General features: G+C 40.6%; 1 protein-coding gene across 12 annotated transcripts in view; it reads left to right on the top strand.

Annotated features, from left to right (window-relative positions):
- LOC134210832 (protein alan shepard) overlaps positions 1 to 20,316 on the top strand; it is an 879,934-nt gene that overhangs the window by 420,937 nt on the left and 438,681 nt on the right. Inside the window, exon 1 of one of the 12 annotated variants that reach the window (XM_062687160.1) lies at positions 16,960 to 18,211. The exons of the other annotated variants lie outside the window; for them this stretch is intronic. The gene's annotated coding sequence lies outside the window, so the exon portion shown is untranslated. Of the gene's footprint in view, positions 1 to 16,959; positions 18,212 to 20,316 lie in introns of those variants that run through there. 12 annotated transcript variants of the gene reach the window in all.

The raw sequence follows: 20,316 nt of genomic DNA, 5'->3' as shown, positions 1-20,316 counted from the left end.
GCCTCGTTGTCGACGTTGTTGCCCACGCAACCGGCCCCAGTCGACTCGGTGGTAGTTTCGCCGGAACTGCTGATGCCGATTGACCGAGGAGCCCACTTCCGCCACCACCGGGTAGTGATCCGAGCTCCTGGTAGACGACCGGCTGCGGGAAGTGGTCGTTCATGTTGGTTATGTATAGGTCAAGGATTGCGTGGACACCGGACCGACTCAGACGAGTAGGGGAATCCGGGCTCAGGATCGTGTAGTGGCCTTCCTCCATGTCGTTGCTCCAGATGGTGCCGTTTTGATTGCCGCGAATGTTGCCCCAGGCATGATGTTTGGCATTCAGGTCGCCGGCGTAGATATACTGGCGCATAATATTGACGATGTCCCTTCGAAGGGCAGCCGATGATGCATCGCCGGCTTTGGCTTACGTTGGACAGTACACCGCGATGAGCGTTATTGTGCCGACGGAAGTGGTCATTTCGACACCGATGGCCTCAATCATACTCAGCTGGAAGCTTGGCAGCATACGACAATTGATGTTGTAGGGAAGAACGGTGGCCACACGATGCAAAAGTTCAGGATGTTGACTTTCACCTCCGGTTTTAGGTGCGTTTCGGTGATGAACGCCACATCTATTTCCTTCTCCTCAAGGAAATCCTTCAGCTTAATTGTTTTGCTTTTTAGCGAGCAAGCGTTTTAGTTGACCAGGCCCACCATAGCAGCCATTTTCAATGATGAACATGCCAAGAGTGAAGACCTGGTCGAAACGGATTTTGCAGCCGAGTGGCGAGCTGCCCGAAGATCGGCATCAATTGCTCCGGAGTGTAGAGTGGAGCAGATTCTTCCAGTGGGACGGCTTCGTTCTCCGACTGCCGACGGAACCCAGGAGGAGGGAGCGGGGACCGTTCGCTGGTGGATAGTGCCGATGATGCTGGTGCTTGAACCGACGCAGCTGCCGCTGCCAGTCGCTTGTGCGGTTGTAAGGGAGGGAGTATTGGAATCGTACGACGGGGTGCCGGGATGGCTGGAAAGTGGGCAGCCCTTTGTGGTGGCCCGATGTTTGTCACCAAAGGGATCGGCCACCTCCATTTTGTCGCACTCGTCAGTCGGATATGGTTCGCCACACTTGTTGCAGCGCGGCTTCATGTGGCAGTTCCTGGTGTCGTGCCCAAAAGTGAAGCAGTTGGTGCACTGCGTGACGTCGCGGTGCACTGGCCGATATCGCTCCCAGCCAACGACGGTGTAATTTATAACGCCAACCAACTATTCTATCGAGAAATATTGTCGTGAGACCTCATGGACTGATGCATAAAGGGCCAAATTATGCTTGTATGAAATTTCTAGACCAAAAAAAAAGGCTTCATAGATTGGCGAGCTGTAAAGAAGCTTAAGGTGTCGGTTTTACCCACTTTTCCCCTACACTCCCTTCAAAGTTATGGAGCAATTAACCCTTTATAAGGCAGACGAATCTTAACAATAAATTAACAAAAACAACATTAGGACACAATGTTGGCATGGTATTAAACTCAAATGTATGTTTGTTATACATTAAACAGTTTAGAAACATTGAAAATTTGGTGGCAATATAGTTGCCACTGCCTGGCAAGCGGGAAAACAGGCAACAACAAAAATATAAAAAGATTTTTTAATCGCTACTTATGCAAAAAAAACGTTCCGTGAGATGACCCATAAACTATTTTAGTGTAACTTGTGTTCCATCCCATCAAAAAAAAGCAATGAAAAGGTATTTGATTTGTTATTTATTTTTGTGATTTTTTTCAGCAGTGAGCAGGCATGTTAGCAAAAAGAAGCGACAAAATTGGTGCTGTATTTCTTTGTTTTGCGAGGAGATGAATATATGTTCAGTGGGATGAAAAACGGAACAGTTCCCCTAAATAGCAGTATGTAGCTTCTGCTCTGCTTTCGATAACGACATTACCTTGAGGTAGAAGCCAATTATTTTTTCTAGAAATCCTATAACGTAAATTGTTCTTTTTAATTGGTTTATATTAACCATTTATTCTCAAAGGACTATTATTTTGGATTACACCCAGCAATACAAAACCCAGTAAACATCATAAAAACCCGATCTGGTTGGTTAACCGCTAAGCAGAAAATTCCCAAGTAGATAAATGCACCCCGGGCAAACCTACGACCAACGCATAGAAGAAAGCAAATAGAGTGAGCTTCTGTTGCGGGCAACTTTGTTGCATTCGATTCGATTCAAAGTTTCTCCGCATCCTATTCTCCCGGCCTCATAGTTGCCTCTTGGCAACAACCCACGTACCGTCTTGGTACTGTTTGCTCCATCTTGTCAAGGCAGAAGCGCATTGCATTGATGCAGTGTTCCCTCTAGTCTGCACTACTGATGAAGACGACTTCTCTAAAGTAAATATTTGAGTAAACATTGGACGTAGAGCTCCCTCTTCTTAGCTCGCCCGAAGGTTCTCGACAACTTTTGCTCTGATTCAAACTGCGACTACGAACAGTAATTGTCGACGGGGAAGCTGCGCCCAGTGGATTTCTCGTAGATATACGATAATGGATTATGAGTCAACGCGTGGGTGTGGGTGCAGCTATCGGAACGATTATCGGAAGCTTCTCTTTTTACGTCTCATCAACATCATCATCACCAGTGATCCACATAACGCTTCCTCCATTAGCCCCAGCCAGCAAGCATGGGATCATCAGTTTTCCGCTCATTAGACCAGTGCCGGTGGGATGATTCATGTGGTTGAAGAGTCTTTGGCCCAGAGCGCTTGTTTCTTTTTGCTGTAGCAGAGTTCGCCTGCGATGGGCAAAGATGATTCGATTCAATATTTACTTCGATTAGGGTTGGAAATTGGATTCTAATGAATGCAAAAATAATTCCTTCCTGTGAATCCTGGCACATCAAAGTGGTTGCCACATCTGGACCGGATAATTATTAAGGATAGAATGGAAAGCTTCGTACAGTGAAGAGTAGAAATCCAACGATAAAACACCTTCTTTTTGAACCGTCCTAAAAAGTTATTTTTGATAAATGTCTTTTCTCAGACTTATCTCCGTGCACCGTCAGAAACGAAACAAATATGTGTTTCGTGTTTGAAAAGTGACCAAGCTTGTTATCGGCATTGTTGGTACTACGGTACGTTCATGGCACGGTGACCCCCTGGAAAGGATCTGCTGATGCGGGCGTATCTTTAATGATTACCCTCGAAAAAGAAACACATTCTTACGTTGCTTTGTACCGATTTTTCGGAAATCGAATGTCTTCCCCACTAATGACGTTACTGACAAGCATTTTTTCTTCTAGATCTGGAACACGCCATTAAACATAGAACTCATTTGAGCATTCCTGACACGACGGTCATCATTTCGGGAATGATTATTACGAACATTACTGCGAAATGCCACGGTCTTCCATTATTTCGTCATCATTTGTAACAGCCGGTTGTGGACGGAATGACGCTTCCGATTTTGTCACTACCGTCCATCCTCTATTTATTGACGTGTCATCAGAACCATCATCATCGTAATCATCGTCGTCAATTTATCTCGTCTGGCAAAGTCCATCTATCTGGCAATTGTCACCCACTTCGTTGGAATAGTTAACGACACTTCTGTCCCAAGAAAAAAAAAAGTGATAGACACGTGTGGAGAGAAATGTCCCGAAATTGCGTGACCCACACATAGATTTCAGGAGCAAATTGAACCAATATGCGTGACTTGATGATGTGTCCACGCGTGAAGTGCGAAGAATTGACCGAGCAAGCCAGCAATTGAACAAAAAACAAGGGATTGCGGGAGGGAGGAAGGCCACGGGCACAAGCATAGCGATGAATGAAACGATGGATCGCGTGACGATGATAGCTTTGAAATTACCGCGATTTGATTGGTGGCAATCATTCGCACTAACAGCCGCCCAATGTTCGTTGATTGTTCTATGGATTCGAAGGCCTGTTGTATGGTGATTGCGATGACCTTGGAAGAGAATTCATTTTCCTCACATATTTGGCGTTGACAGGTGAAATGGATCGCAAGCTGAAATGAATGGAGTCGAGATAGTCCAGCGAATCAGTTTGTAGTGCAGAAATATTTATTTTGACTATTGTTTGGAGGAATGCAACGTTGCTAAAAAAAGCCACTAACAAGTCACTAGCAGTGTTGCCACATATAAAAAATTATCTTGTTTATAAAGATTTTTTAATAATTTTGATAAAGATATCTTTTTATAAAGATTAACTTTTTTTTGAAGAAATTAGATTTTTTTTCAATTTTTATGCATTTTGAATTTAAGTGTTCTGTTCATTCATTTATCAATACCACAACCGATATCTTGGCTGATAAAGCAGCTTTCACTCAGTCAGCCCTCAGATGACTATCGCTTGAATCAGTACTCAAAAGGAATATTGATCGTTTTTCGGAGATAATCATGCTCTTCACTTTCCAATTGAAACGTGACAATAATTTAACTGCCCAGCGCATCCTCCTTCACCTCAATGATCCCATGACGGAGCCTTTACTTCACTTCTTCCTGTACGACCTACTACTTGTTAACAAAGTCATTCGTATCTTCCAATCGGAAAGCCCTGAGTTTACGAACATGTAGAATGAAATTGAATCACTTTTGTTGATTCTCCTTCTCAACATCTGTGAAGATGACTTTCTAAAAATATCAAAAACAAGTGTTTTCCAAACTTTAAGCAACATCTTCACGAGAAAAAGTAGATCTACGTAGGGGTAACGACAGAGAACCTAGCCGGATCTCTTGATAAACCGCTCAAGGAAACTTTTTATTCGATCGATGTGGAGCTGGAGAAACAAATAACCAAACGGTTTAACTTGAATGATCCCATTCTTAAAACAGCTTCACTATCTATCCAAAGAAATAGGAAAACATAACTCAGTTCGATCCTAAAGGAGTTTTAAACTTTTTCAAGAGCGGAGACGAGCAAAACTTAGAGAACGAGTTTCGGCCGAAATTCTTTGAAAAAAAAAATCAGATCTAAAAGCATGACGATATGCTGAAAACAGGCCTGGGATTTGTCACCTTCATACAGAAAAACCATGCGACAAAACCAAAGAGAAAACAGTCACCTCAAACTGGACAACAAAACCTAACCAACGTAGCTCGATACAGCGTACTACTGGTCTCTCGCTCCGACAAGACATTTTGAATCTTGTCACATACTTATTTTGTTACGATATATTTGTCGTGTGATGCTCTCCATCACGACTAAGGTTTTGCACAACCAGACGGATTAGAATAGTTGTCATGGTTATTGACAAAAAAGTTCGTCATGTCACCTTCGAATTTTGTCGCGACAAAAATTGTTGTCGTTGTCAGCAAAATGTTGTCATTATGAATTGATGACAAAATGTGGGGAAACCACTGAAATGGTGTGGTTTCTGGGTTTTACAGCAGTTGAAGCCGGCTGATATGTACGGCATAATAATAATGTGTCGAATTTTGGTGATTTTAGTCCAGCTCCTGTTTAACCAAAATGCGTCATTTAATTACATATCTAAAATGTATGTTTAAAAATCACGAATGGTTTGTCTATATCTATATCCGTTTGTCTATATCTATATCTATATCCGGAAATCTTTTAAGCGGGCCATTAACACTCGAACACACAAGCTGTTGTATTTTGAACAACATAAACCAAAAAACATACCACGCTGTACATAGCATGAACAAGCCCGCATGAGCGTTTCATGACAGTACACTTATTACGTAAGCACTTATGGGGGGAGTACTATCATTTTCTTACTCTCCATATAAATAAAAAATAATGTGTAAGAAAAAAAATTTACATGGGGAGGGGGTTTCGAAAAAAACACAGAAAAATGCAGCGTAATAAGTGTACGGCCCAACAACGAATGTTCCTTAATTGCCCTTATTGTAGGATATTCGCTTAAATAAAATTCCGTATTTCTCTTATACATGAAATATTGCAGTCAAATAAACGTCTATCAGGCAATTGCTACAAACGGTGTACCGGTCAGAATCCACTGAAGTGAATATTTACGCGGACGATTGTACTGCGTAAGTCAAAACCGCGTAAATCACAAAAACCGCGTAAAAACGACTTTATCAAAAATCGCTGTTTCCTATGCTCCGATTTTTTTTTTCAAAACCACGTGAACAGAATTGGTTAAAAAGCGCATTAATCCAAAACCCGCTTGATAAGCACGAAAACTCAATAAACCGCGTGAAAAGCGAGCAAACTTGCGTTGCATTAAATGGCTCAGTTTTTCGACACTGGGGGATCTTTCGCTATGCAAGAGACACTTGTTTTTTTTTGTTTATGTATTATTATGTTCGTAATAACGCAAAAATTGAAAAAAATTTCTTACTTCTAAACAGAAAACCTGTCAAAGAAAAAAGAAATAATTAATTATAAAGTGCCCTTTTCGGTATATGTTTCAAATTTGTCCGCTGCTATTGCTCCTCCACGCAGATGGACAACCAGAAGATGCGACATAACTTACTTTCGGGACCAATGTTGTGTCGTGCAGAGAGTCGAAAGTGTATGCGTTGTCACACTTTTGTCGCAGATGTGTGCTCTAACAAGACATACAACAAAAGCAAATTGTCGCGGTTGGAAAAAGTTGTCATTTGGTCGTGGGGGTCCAGTCGTGCGACGGAAAACTGGAAGTTGACAAGTTTTTTTTGACTGACCATGTTTTTATGTATCTTGTCAGGTGTCACTGACAAACGCGACAATTCCCAGGCCTGGCTGAAAAGCTGGGCAGTAAACGCTGAGTTTGAAAGCTGACATTCCAATTATTAACCCTCTACAGCCTAAATTTTCATTTTCGCTCAAAATCGCTATTTTGCTTTCTATCTAAACACATTTTGGGCAATACAAATTTTTAATTCGCGATTTCATCAATGTTACATTTTGATTTTTTGGAATTTTGTTTTTTGGGTTTTCCATTCAATAAAATATTTTATGAATCTATTATTCTTTTTTGATTTTTCAATATTGTAATTCGACTAATTTTCAATTTTCAGGATCACTTTTTTATTTTCCTACTAGTCGACCCGGCAGACGTTGTCCTGCATAGTAAGCGAAAATACCCATGCGAAATTTCCTTACGATTCTGAATTTTAGTGTTTCACGATTTACTCAACTTTATTCGTGATGTTCGTATAAGGAAATACCATATAAACCCGTCGGAAACGATAACGAACATATCTGCTGAAGAAATGGAGAAAATCCATCCAGCCGTTTTCAAGTTATGCGGATACGAACACAGACCATTTCATTTTTATTATATAGAAGAAGATAGATTTACAAGGATAAATAATTAAGAGTATATATCATTCACCACTATAGCCTTCTATTGAATTAAATAAGTTGTGGAAAAGTACTAAACTACAAATATTTCACTCTTCAAAGATATACGATGGAATTCCTAAGCAAATTTCTTAAAGTAATTTCCCAAGGAATCCGTAAAGGAATTTCTGAAGGAATTTTGAAAGATTTTTTTAATGAATCCTATTACAATTACCAAAAAAATCCTTAAACTTCGATAAGTATAACAAAAGGAATTTCTAAGGATATTTCGAAAAAAATCCCAAAGAATGTATTTGTTTTTTTTTTAGGAATGTCTTGAGGAATTCCAAAATTTATTTAATTTCTAGATTTATTTCCTTAGTAATTTTTGGCAGAAATTTCTTAACGAAGTTTTGATAGAATGTCCAAAGGAATTCTTGGAGAATTCTAAGACTGTCGGAAGGTCCTTCGGGAGTTGTTTTGAAAATATTTTCAGGAATTTGTGCAGGAATACTTAGAATCTCGTTCTAGAACTTTGCAAAAAAATCCAAAAGAGTTCTTAGAATAATTTCTGAAGAATGCTGTAACGAATTTCCCAAAGTTTTTCCTAACAAATTTCTGAAATAATTCGTGGAGGAAATTCCGAACTAATTCCTGAGTGCAATTCCTATTAATACCCAAAAGAATTTTCGAATTCGTTTCCGGCGGAGTTTTCGTAGGAGGCAATTTCCGAGGGAATTTCTCAACGAATCTCCAAAGGAATGGATCTGGAATCTGGATCAAATTGCGAATAAATTAGTGGGCAAATTGCGAAGGAATTCCTGGAGAAATCTATGATTTATTTCAGAAATACCAGTAGGCATTTCCTCTGCAAATCTATTAGGAATTTCTCCGTAAATTCCTTTTAGAATTCCTCCAAAAAATCCTTCAGCAATTCCTTTATGGATTCCTTTGGAAATTCCTTTAGGAATTATTTTAGGAAGTCTGTAGAAATATGGGGAAATACGGCTTTGGCAGGTTTTGTTCTATTATTGACAGGGGGGTTTTTGTCGACCAAATTTTATTAAATTTGGCCACAATTTTCTTTGATATGCAAAGAATGTTTAGGCCAAATTTGAGCACAGTCGAACATAAAAAAAACCCCCTGCCAATAATAGAACAAAACCTGCCAAAGCCGTCATTCCCCCTACCTTCAAAAACTCTTTTAGCAGTTCCTTCAGGAATTATTTTTTTAATCCTTTCAGGTTCTCTTTTGGAAATGCCTATAAAAATGCATTTGGAAATTCCTGCACCAAACCCTCAAGGAATTTCTTCAAAAACTCCTCTAAAAATTCATTTGAGAACTCCTTCAGATTTTATCCTTAAATAATCTTGAAAAATCCACCAGGAATTTCTTCGGATATTCCTCCGGGGTTTTCTTCAAAAGATTTTTCGAAAAACCTCCGAGAATTCCTCCGTAGATTTCTCCCGAAATTCTGCCAAAGTTTTTTCCAGGAAATCCTTTGAAAATTAATTAGAGAATGAAATAGTTTCTAATAGAGTTACTAATTGAAAAAATAAACAACAAATAATAACAGACTTTCGGAAAGAACTCATGGAGGCATTTTCGAAGGAATTCAAGAATTCAAGCAAATCAGGAAGTTCTGGCTGGAAGTATTTCGGAAGAATGTTTTAGAGGAATTGCTGGAAGAAGTTCTGAAAAGAAAATTCTTTAGGGAAATTTTGAAGAACTTGCAATATCTGGAAGAATTTATTTAAGGAATTAATGAAATAATTGCCGAAGAAATTTCAAAAGGTGGAATTCCCGAAGATATTGCTTAAAAATATAACGGAATTTCTAAGCATTTTTTGAAGAAACTCTTAATGGAACTTATTAAGAAATTCCTTATGAAATTAAAGGAGGAATTGCCAAAAAAAACTTTCGTAATGTTTGAAACTGCCTAACGTTCTAACTAAATAATTTTACTAAATACTAAGCAGCGATGCGACAGCATCCCAGTTCTGGGTTATAATAGCCATAAATTAGGAAAGAAGAAGCGTTTTCAGCCGATGCTCGCAATATACCAAAAGATTTTGTCAATCATATTCAAAAATTGATTTCAAAATACAAATTAGTTACTCAAAACAAAACAAAAAAATGGAAGAGCATTCACAGTAAGGATTTAATTATTTTGCCAAAATGGTTTGCCAAATAAGCGAACTGTCCTAATAGCACAAATCTAAAATCAAAGAAAATTGATAAAAAGGAAATATTGTCAAGATAACCAATGTTCTACTTTATTTGAAATTCCTGAACTGCAATGATTTGCCTACACCAATGCCAGATCCTATAAGAAAGGGGGCGCTTTGGGCATGTATCCAGGCCTTCACTAAAGCTTAAGTACCACAACAAACATATTTTGTAAGTCACCTACAAGTTTAGGTGCCCGATCGGTTTAGACGGATTCCAAAGATCAGTTTAACAATTTAGATATACATTATTTTACTAGATGAAACCTCATTCAAACTCTTCAACTAATCAACCAACCTATTCATTAACCAAGACAATGTATGACACTACACTCACTTAGAGACAATATCAGCGAAGAAGGTAAATGATATATTTTTATTTAATTTTCTTCTACAATAAAAAAAACATTAATAAAGAAAAAAAATCTCTTGGTGGCAAATGTATCGCCCCTTCAATATTTTTGGAAAGTATGTTGTATCGAAAATCGGTTGTATCGACCTAAATGAAAATAAATAAATAGCTTTCCTCTGCAATACATAAGACAATGAAGGAGGGACACTACATGAGTGCCGTTTTAAGAAGTATCCGACATTATGAGCTGTCCGGCGATTAGACCTGTGCGCCGATTGAAAATGTATCAGCGGTGGCGCGATAGATCATTTTCAGCCAGCGGCGGCGGCGTGGCGGCGTCACGCAGTTGGTAATCGGCGCGACAGCGCGGCGGTGTGGGTCAGCTTCAGCTTATTTTATGAATTAGAAATTCTCCGAAATTATTCCTCTGTAAATTCTACCAGCAAGTGTTCTGAAAGCTGCCGAAATTTTCTCCAAGAATTCCTCCGAAATTTTCTCAAAGAATTCCTCCGGAAGTTCCTCCAGGAATTCCTCCGGAAGTTCCTCCAGGAATTCCTCCGGAAGTTCCTCCCCGAGCAGCACGAGTCAGATTAAAAAAGTTACAGCAACTTGATTGTGACTGAATCTGGTCACACATGAGTTGCAGTAGTCTATGTAGAACTTGTGTGCTGCTAGGGTCCAGGAATTCATTCGGAAGTTCCTCCAGGAATTCCTCCGGACCGGAAGTTCCTACACGAACTTTTCTGGAGGTCCTCCAGGAATAAGTCCGGAAGTTCCTCCAGGAGTTAGTCCGGAAGTTCCTCCAGGAATTAGCCCGGAAGATCCTCCAGGAGTTCTTCCGGAAGTTCCTCCATTCCTTCAGAATTTCCTCCGGAAGTTCGTTCACGAGCTGCTATGGAGTTTCTCCAGGAATTTCTCCGGAAGTGCCAGCTGTGGAATTCTTCTGATAATTCCTTCAAAAATTCTTCAGGAATATTTCCGGATGTTCCTCCTCGAACTGCTCTTGAGTTCCTTCATAAATTCGTCCGAAAGTTCCGCTGGAACGTTCTTCCGCAAATTCCTTTATGAATGGTTCAGGATTTGCTCAGGAAGTCCCCTTGCAGTCCTGTAACTTCTTAAATAATTACAGATAGATTTTCTCCTGAGATTCTTTCTGGAATTCCTCAAAAACTCTTCATAAATTACTTCGCAAACTCTACAGAAATAACCACGAGGATTCTTCAGATATTTCTTCTGAATTCCTTCCGAAATTCACATGGAATTCCATTAAACCCATCTCCCGGGAACTATTCGGGAAAATTGTCCAGGATTTCTTGAAGAACTTCTTATGGAAACTAAATTAGGAAATCTAGATTTAAAAAATCTTACGCGCATTCTGGGAATTCTTCCAGAAATTCCTACCCCAAAATTCCTCCAAGGATTCTTCCGGAAAGTCGTTCACAAATTCACAAATTTCTTCAAGAATACCTTTGGCAATTCCCACGGAAACTCCTGCAGAATTCTCCCAGAATTTACCCTTAAAAATTCCTCCAAAACACTATATGGAAAATTCTCCGGTAATTCTCACGGTTTTTCTTCCGAGACTCCAAGAATTATCTCAAAAATACCTACAAGAATATCCGCAAAAAATCCTCAAGGTACTGCAGGAATTTTTGTGGGAATATACGAAGCAGTTTATAAAAGATTTTGATGATCGCAAAGGGATTCCTGGTTTAAAACTTAGAGGAAATTTTTGAAGGAACTCCCAAAAGAGTTTATGTAGAAATACTAGAAGCAGACGTATTAGTTCATATAAAACTTAAAAAAAAAGATTGTCAAGCCAAACAATTTTTAAATGAAATTCTGAAATATTTTCAGACCGAAATATTCTAGTACGTACTGCCGAAGAAGTTCTAGGAACAATTCCTTGAATTCGTGAAGAACAATTTCTTTCTTCTGAATAATTAAATGTCAGGTCCATTTTGTTTGAAAAAACATCGTTTTGTTTGACCGAGCATGCGCTTTCAATTTTGTTGGGTCTAGACTCTATTGGAGATGAGAATTATACGCAACGTAGGGATTTAGGACGACTCTATGACACTACCCATAATTCCATTACCCCGAATGCGACACTACCCCGATTGAGCCAGTACATCGAATAGGTCCTTATTCCAAGTTTATACTTCATTTCGGTGAAACAAAATGTTACTCAATGAAAGTTCATTCAGAACTCATATGAATCAACAATAGTTTGCCCTTTACCTGGAACTGTTTCAACGCAGTTTAGAACTTAGTATCCAATTTTCTGCGAGCGGTAGTGGCCGCCAACTTGCATGTGTTTCATATTTGAAGATTGAGGAGGTCAACTGCATCCAATGCGGTTAACTGCGGTCAACGTAAGCAAGTCTTCAAATGCAAGAAGGTTGAAGTTGCTCTTTAGTCGCTAATAGTAAAAGCAGCGGTTTCCGGATGAAGCGTGATCCAATTATTAGAATCTACGATTGAATGAGTGAGTAGGAGTGAATGAGTGAGTAAGAGTGAGCTAGCAATGAGTAATAGCGAGTGAATGAGTAAGAGTGAGTGAAAGTGAGTGAGTAGGAGTGAGCGAGTGATTTAGAGTGGGTGAGTGAGTAATAGTGAGTAAGAGTGAGTGAGTAAGTGGACCGAGTGAGTAATAGAGAGTGAGTGAGTAACTGAGTAACCGAGCGAATGAGTAAGAGTGAGTGATTGAGTAAAAGCGAGTGAGTTAGTAAGAGTGAGTGAGTGAGTGAGTAAGAGTAAGTGAGTAAGTTAGAGTAAGTGAGTGAATCAGAGCGAGTAAGTGAGTAAGAGTGAGTGAGTGAGAAAGAGTGAATGAGTGAGAGTGAGTGAGTAACAGAGTGAATGAATGAGTGAGAGCGAGTGAGTGAGTAAGTAAGAATGAGCTTGTGAGCAAAAGTGAGTGAGTGAGCAAGAGTGAGTGAGTAAGTGGAAGTGAGTGAGTAAGTCAGTAAGAATGAGTGCATAAGTAAAAGTGAGTGGTGAGCGAGTAAGAGTAAGTAAGTGGTAAAAATGAGTGAGTGAGTGAGAGTGAATGATTGAGTAAGAATGAGTGAGTGAACAAGAGAGAGTGAGTGATTTGGAGCAGTACTGCAATTTTTCAATTTCAATGAGAGATGTCATGCGGTGTTTACATATCTGCCCCTCTCATTCTTTATAGAAACGCGAAGAATGGAAGGCATGCTGCAAAAATCTCACCAATTTTTATTCTGTAACAGGACATGAAAGTTTGCAATATCTGCATTATTATTGTGTTTATTGCCGCTTCCAACTCGTTGGATTCAAGGAATATGATTAATTTATCGTCCAGTTATTGTTCTTTGCACTGCATATATCTATTAAAATAATTTAGAAATTTTAATTTTTCAAATAAATACAACATCCTTTCACGACTGCTTTCCATGCAAAATTGATCAAAGAACACACGATTTTTTTCATTTGGTCGCCAGATATAGAAAACTACTGGCGTTCGAGGTACTGGGATGGAACCATGTAGGACCCAATTATCATATGAACGTGGATGAAAATATGTATTTCCTAAACTGCCGTTATACGCATAAATGTCCCATGTGCATAATAAATCCCAGCAAACATGGGACAAATAATGCGGTAAAAATGCTCTTTTTTTTGTGTCTTTATTAAGGAGACTTTCAGCCCGAGGCTGGCTCGTCTCCGGGCGGTAAAAATGCTATCGACATGGTAAAAAAACATTCGGCGGCTTCGTCAATTTTCATACGGCGCCCAATCATTTTGACGGCGGCGGCGGCGTGAAAAAAATCGTCGGCGGCGGCGCACATGTCTAATCCCAGTAGGTAAAATTGCTCTAAATCAGCCAACTTAAGAGCTACAGAAAAACATTTTTTAGCAAAATTTATTAAAATAAGCTGCGCTACAACTTTGTAGAACGTTACATGTCAGTATTCCGGGAATTAAAAAAATATTTTTTGCAATTCCTGATCATAATACCTGGTTTACAGTTGTTATTTGAGTGATAAAACGGCCTACTTTTCCATACCAACAGAATGGGTGCTTTAATGACCATTATGCAACTCAAATGGGTTGCATAATATTCATTATAGCACTCATTTGGGTGCTATAATGAAAAACCTACATTGGGACAGTAGTTACATGACTACATTTAGCTGAATTAGTTTGGGTGAGTGTGTAGATAGTGTACTCTAAGCGTCTTGTAATAAATGAAATGGTTTGTTGGACATAACATCACAATTTTCCAAAGGCAATTGCATCCTTCGCTTCATAGCTTTTCAAGCTATGCAATTTGGCACGATAAGATGGAATCTTATTGTTCTCTGCCGCAACATAATTTATTGGCATGAATGATCATGTGGAGTAAATTGGATTGTACAATTTTGGTATAGATTTATCATATTAAAGCCCATTTTTCGTCATTGCAAAAAATTGCGTGTGCAACTCGTTGCAAAACTCGATTTTTTCAGCACTCGTAGTATTTATCCAACTCGGCAAGCCTCGTTGGATAAACGTACAACTCGTACTGAAAAAATCATCTTTTTGCAACTAGTTGCACAAACTACTATTTTATTTTTTTTACATAATAGGCCACCCTATTGTTTGATGGCACCATAATGATGGTTTTACTGTTCCAAATAATTTTGTAGAACCTTTTTTTTTAAATATAGTTTTGGCGTAGAATGAATCTTTCCGCGTAAATCTGTATACTGGATCATAGTGCAATGATTATAAAAATTAATAGAAAATCAGTTATTTTTCTCAGGACAATTTTGGCGTATATAATTGAATTTCAGAGAAATAATCGATTTGGAGGGCCACGTGCCCCATCGTGCCCAAGCTTAACTCCGTCAGTGTACATTAGGGTGGCTCCAAAAATCCAAAAACAGTAAATTGCAGCTGGACTACACAACTTACGATGAAGAACTATGATACTCATTCCGATTTTGGAGAATTTAATACAGAATGTTATGCAGAAAACTGCGAGAAGATTAGAGTTTTCCCGGCTAAGTTATTAGCATTTCTCTGAAGTGGGGTTTGAGCAAATTTCGTTTCTTTTACATTTGAAAAGAAATAAATTCACCCCTACAACACTTCAGTAAAATGCTAATATCTTTGCCTAATAAAATCTAATCTTCTCGCGGTTTTCAGCATATCAATTCTGTATATGAGTATCGTGGTTCTTGATCGTAAATTGTGCCGTCCAACTGCAAATCACTGTTTATGGATGTTTCTGCATACATTTTCCCATATAAACTTCCAACGAGTTTAGCACCGCCCAAACGTTGACCGATTTGGCTGAAATTTTGTCCAGAGCGTCAGGGCATCAAATAGAACCGAATAAGAGGGCGGCCCATCAAAAAATTTGAAAAAGTGTTTTTTGAGCCACCCTAGTGTACATATATGATAAATGAGAGACTGCTTTATTTGCCTTTGGATTCAATCCCTTCTGCATAATAATAAAATTTTCCAGAAAACCTTTTTGACCAGTTGATTTGTTCAGCACCTCTTTGATTGACCAAATACGTTATATGGACGAAAACAATAATTTTCGATACTTAAAAGCTGGTTTATATTTTTTGTTTTTTTTTTGCCTTTCTCGTACACCAAGGTGTAACGAAAAGGCTGTATATTCACTTCCAAGACGATTTTGTGATAGAAGGTACGGAGACCCATAGTGTTATATACCAATCGACTCAGCTCGACGAATTGAGATGATGTTTGTCTGTGTGTATGTATGTGCTCAAAATAAGACTCACTCATATTTTTGGCACTTATCTTGGCACTTGATTTGCTTGCAATAAGTTGCAGTCGACGGGGAATCTTGTCCCATTGTCTCCTATTGAAAATTGGCCAGATTGGACTATGGGATCAAATGTAATGGTTAAAATACGATTTATATACAAAAAACACGCTAAGAAATTTTCACTCATTTTTTTTAGTATATCTAATGTACGAGACAGGCACAAACACCGCTAGGTGATCAATCAGGGTTTTTAATTGAAGATTAACTTCGTCAAAATATCATATATCTCCATTGAGATGTACCTAATATGCTACACATAATGATCGATTCACCTCTCTGAACCATATTATGGCTCCTGCTACTTCCAACTCTTCACTATAAACTCGACATCACCTTCGGCTTACCCGGAGGCAATTGCAACTCTTCCGGAAGTGGTCTAATCTAAGCCGACACCGCAAATGGAAAAGAAGGAAATACACCTAACCGTACCTGCTCCGAACCGTTTGAATGCAGCGCTGCGTTGTCGGGCGGAAGCAAGCAGGTGCAAAGGCATAGCCAGCACACGGATTCCCAAATGCAGACAAGCGACCGGCGGCGCAGCGATGAGAATCTGAACCATCGAACGAACGAACGAATGAACAAAACGAGACACTCGCAGTCAGTCAGTGTTTTGATCAAAATTCCCCCTTTCTCACCGCACCGCACCGGTTCGATCAGAAGGCGCTGCTAAATGGGAGTTCGTGAAAAGCCATCGAATCGACTCACTCAATAGCGACTGTGCGGATGATGGGAAATGGTGAGGAGCGGCTGTGCTGCCGTCAGCAAAGCCGGTAGGTATCCGTGTGGGTTCTCTGTTTTCTTTGCTGTTTTTCGGTGCGAGATGGTGGAAGGCGACCCGAAAAGGGTGATTCTTTTGCCCAATGTGTTGCCATTGTGGTCGGTCGGGTGGGTTGGCGAGTGGGAGGTGGATTTGACGGTATGTTGGTGAGCGGGATTTTCCCATGCTCACCGTGAGTTACTTGTATTCGCTCGCGCGTGTTGGGTGAGAGTGAGATCCCGTTTTTTTACATGTGAGATGTTAAGCATGACTTCTGGTGGTGTTGGTCGTTGGATTGTGATGTCTTCAGAAGGGGGTGGTATGTATGCTAAGGAGAAGGTCGTCATTGCGTCCGATCGAAGGCTGAACTTGAGAATGCTACAGAGCTAATGCGATCTTATAGGAAATGTTTTGGGGTGTGAATGTGTGCGCAGATGCCTTCTCTCACGGTCGCGCGGATGCATTTCCAGAGAAGTATATGAAGAATTCTGGAGAGCGGTTGTGCGCCTCGGGTCGGTCACGTCTGGATGGTTGTATTCTCGTCAGTTCAGTTTTGTACCTACGGTTGATAACACGGTTAGGTTCGAATCGAACTGTTGTTCCCGTCGCTGCATTCTCGGTACTCCAGACAGGTTGAGTCACCTAGCAGGAATTTGCCACGCGACCACATTCCACAGTTCACTAGTTTCGTCGTCGAAACGCCACCGTGATAAAGTGCGTTCATCTAACAGAATAGCTGAGCTTTCGTGCCGTATACGTCGCGAATAGTTGTTTTCCTTGAAGAAGGGAACTGCGTTCCGTGAATCATCCCTTTCCCTCGAAAGTCGGTGTCATTCGACGTCCATTATTGGTGTTGGTGTGTAGCCCCATCACGTACGTGAAAATATTCGTCTTTGGGTGGATTGTGAGGTATTGTTATTTTCGTCGGGTTCCTTGAGTCACCACCCCCTACAACACGACGACGTACTTCACAGAAAAAAAAAGCCTTGTGTGCGAGATTTCGCGAAGAACCCCATTCGGAAACGCATCACTGTAGTCGTGTAGTGTAGTGTCTAGATATCTGCGCCGGCGAAAAGCTCTCCTGAGAAGAGAAGAACCATCATCATCATCCATACGACCACAGTTTCGTACACAGAGATACACGGTGCGAATTTGTGCTCATTGCCAACATCGCCTCTATTGGTACCGCTGCGCTGCACTCCTTAGGCGTGGACCGTCGACGTCTCGGTTTTTCGCGACTGCCACCACCGTCAGTGTTGTAGAGTGTGTTTTTCCGGCGAAAGTGTGTGACAACAACGCCCAACAGGAAGCAAGCCATTCCCAAGATCATCGTCAAGAAATTCAGTTCAAAGTGGAAGTGTGCAAGTTCACCCCGATCTAGGAAGAATATCTAGTGCTTACGTTGTGTTCCCCGACAGTGAAACCTTGTCTAGCGAAATCTGAAAGTTTGCCAATAATAGTGTGCCGGAGTCCTGCGAAGTTCCTCAAGTTACCCGATACGTTCAACCAACTCGGCATCGTCATAGCAGCCGCAAGTGCATAACCCCAGAAAGTGTTGCGGTTTTGCCCCAGGCAGATCCAGCCCTCGAGTGTTCCGGAAAGTTGGTTCGATTGTCTGTCTGTGTGCATCGGCCTTTCTGCCAGCCAGCGACAGCCACGTTTTGTTAACCGTGAAAATTGGATTATATTACTCCGGGCAGATCAATAGCAATAATTAAAACTAGCACGCTAAGGAACCACCACCGAGAAACTCTACGGATCCGGTTGAACAGCACCGCAGCGAGGAAACCGGCCACCGTAGCCTCAAAGTAAGTCCACCGCATGGGCCGATGACCGCATGATTGGGTTTGGTCTCTGTGTCTGGTCGCAATTCAAGCCACTCATTATCGGAGTAGATGAAACGTGATTCTTGCCAACTCGGGAATCCGAGGTTGCGTGTCAGCGCTTTTAGCCAACAACTCAACCGAAACTTTCTGCTTTTGCAATTATACTCATCATCATCATCATCGTCGTCGTTGTAATCGTCATGATCTGCCTCGCCCGTTGTCCAAATGCGTGCGGTTTCTCCGCCGGTTTTCCTGGGGAACCGTACACGGCTGCTCTCTGGAATGTGCATTAAAAATGGCGACACCACCACCCGGAACCTTAAGTCTGCAGTCGATGTCGCCGCGCTCCAGACGGAAGAGCGAAACGCGAGGAAAAATAATTAACAACTTCCGTTTTCGACTGCCTTTAGAACGCCCGAAGTGTGTTGTCTACAGGCGGCTTCGAACTCGGTTGTTACTCTCCTACTTGTCTATGCAATAATAATAACAGCAATAATAACAAAAAAATATAGTTCTGGTGGTGCTTCTTTTTCTACCCGGGTTTGTCTGACTGCCTATGTACGGATGGCCCCAAAAAAGCGGATTTTCGCTGGAGCAGTTTTCTTTCGCTCGCTGCCATTAGCTAGACTCGGTTGTTGGTTGCTTCTAGTCCATAGAGCGGTTTGACTGCGTGGCAGCCGTCGACGTCGTCGTCGTCGTCATCGTAGACGGCTGCCGGTGGTGGCGACGACGATGATGCAGATGCGGTTTGGTGGATTTTCCCCCTGTCTTGCTCTCATTCGCAGCCAGCAGCAGACTCTTCTTCTGCTCTACCTACTACATTGCATTGGGAAAACTACACGGGCAGAAGCAGCAAAAGGAAAGCGCAGCGTTAATGGGAAGAGGGTGGGCGCGGATGAATGTATGGCTATGTGTGAGTGTTTGTATGTCCGCTGGAAAATGGATGTGCAGTGCACACTGTCTGGTTACGAGGGAAGACCTAGGCCGCAGCAACGTGGTGCCGGTACCTACTAGTCAGGAAGATAATTGAAAATTCCGCTTATTGTTTGTATGGTGGTGGTGCTGCTGCTGTCGGTTTTTTGGCTTCATGTATGAGCTGTGTTTTGCGGATTATACCGGTTTTGGAGCTTCTGGGGGTTCGCGTTGAGAAACAAGTGGACAAATGTACGGTTTAGGAATGAGCAATCGAGAGGTGATCACTAAGGATTTATGCCAAGAGTGTTGTATGGAAGCTTGCTTAGCTCAGCGGTAGAACGAGCAGCAAAGCAACATTATCATGTAAATGACTGGGTTCGAATAGTACGTTATTAATTATCGTGGAAGCACATAGATGTGTATTAAGCCTTATAAAAAGGTTGGGTTTACTATTGCATGCTAATGTAGAAGAGATATTTGTTCCCTATGCATAATTTTTATTAACTACATTGCCTGTAATCGCATGGATAGGAAACATAGTAAAGATGGGACAATTATGCGATTACAGGCAGTACAATACCCTTGTTTTGCTTCAGTTTGAATCTAGGATCTGGGGGCATTAATGGTTCGTCGTGTTTCAACTTCTAATATAAAAGTACACAGAAAGTAAATTTGATTTACTTACTTGCATAGAATCATAAGGGATACATCTCTTGTTCGAGCTTACAAAACCCTTGAAAATTGTTTTATTTATTTTCGAAGTTATGCGAAAAACTGGCCAAATTAGGAACATGACCAAAACTGGTACAGTTACCCTAATCATGTGGTAAAGAGAGTGCGCCGTTTGTGACTACCGGGACTGTAAACAAGAAGATCTGTCTCAAGGAATGTCTACCGAAGCGTCTGCTTCAAGGATATTATCGATCATTTAGTAATTTGCGAATTCCGACACATATTTTGTTGTTCTCGAAATGTTTGGTAGAAAATGTTGAACTTTACTGTCAATCAACTAATCACATCTTTTGTCATTGTCATTTACACAAAACATAAATACCAATATTTTTGTTTTTGTTAAAAGAAAAACTAAAACCGACCAATGTAAATGACTGCAATCCGCAAATTATGTAACGTCAATTATATTACGTCTATCGAAACAAGAAATTAAGAAATTA

The sequence above is a fragment of the Armigeres subalbatus genome, chromosome 2 (genome assembly GCF_024139115.2).
Source record: "Armigeres subalbatus isolate Guangzhou_Male chromosome 2, GZ_Asu_2, whole genome shotgun sequence".
NCBI lineage: Eukaryota > Metazoa > Arthropoda > Insecta > Diptera > Culicidae > Armigeres > Armigeres subalbatus.
Note: the sequence above shows the minus strand (reverse complement) of the source record. Positions and strands in the feature narration are given on the sequence as shown.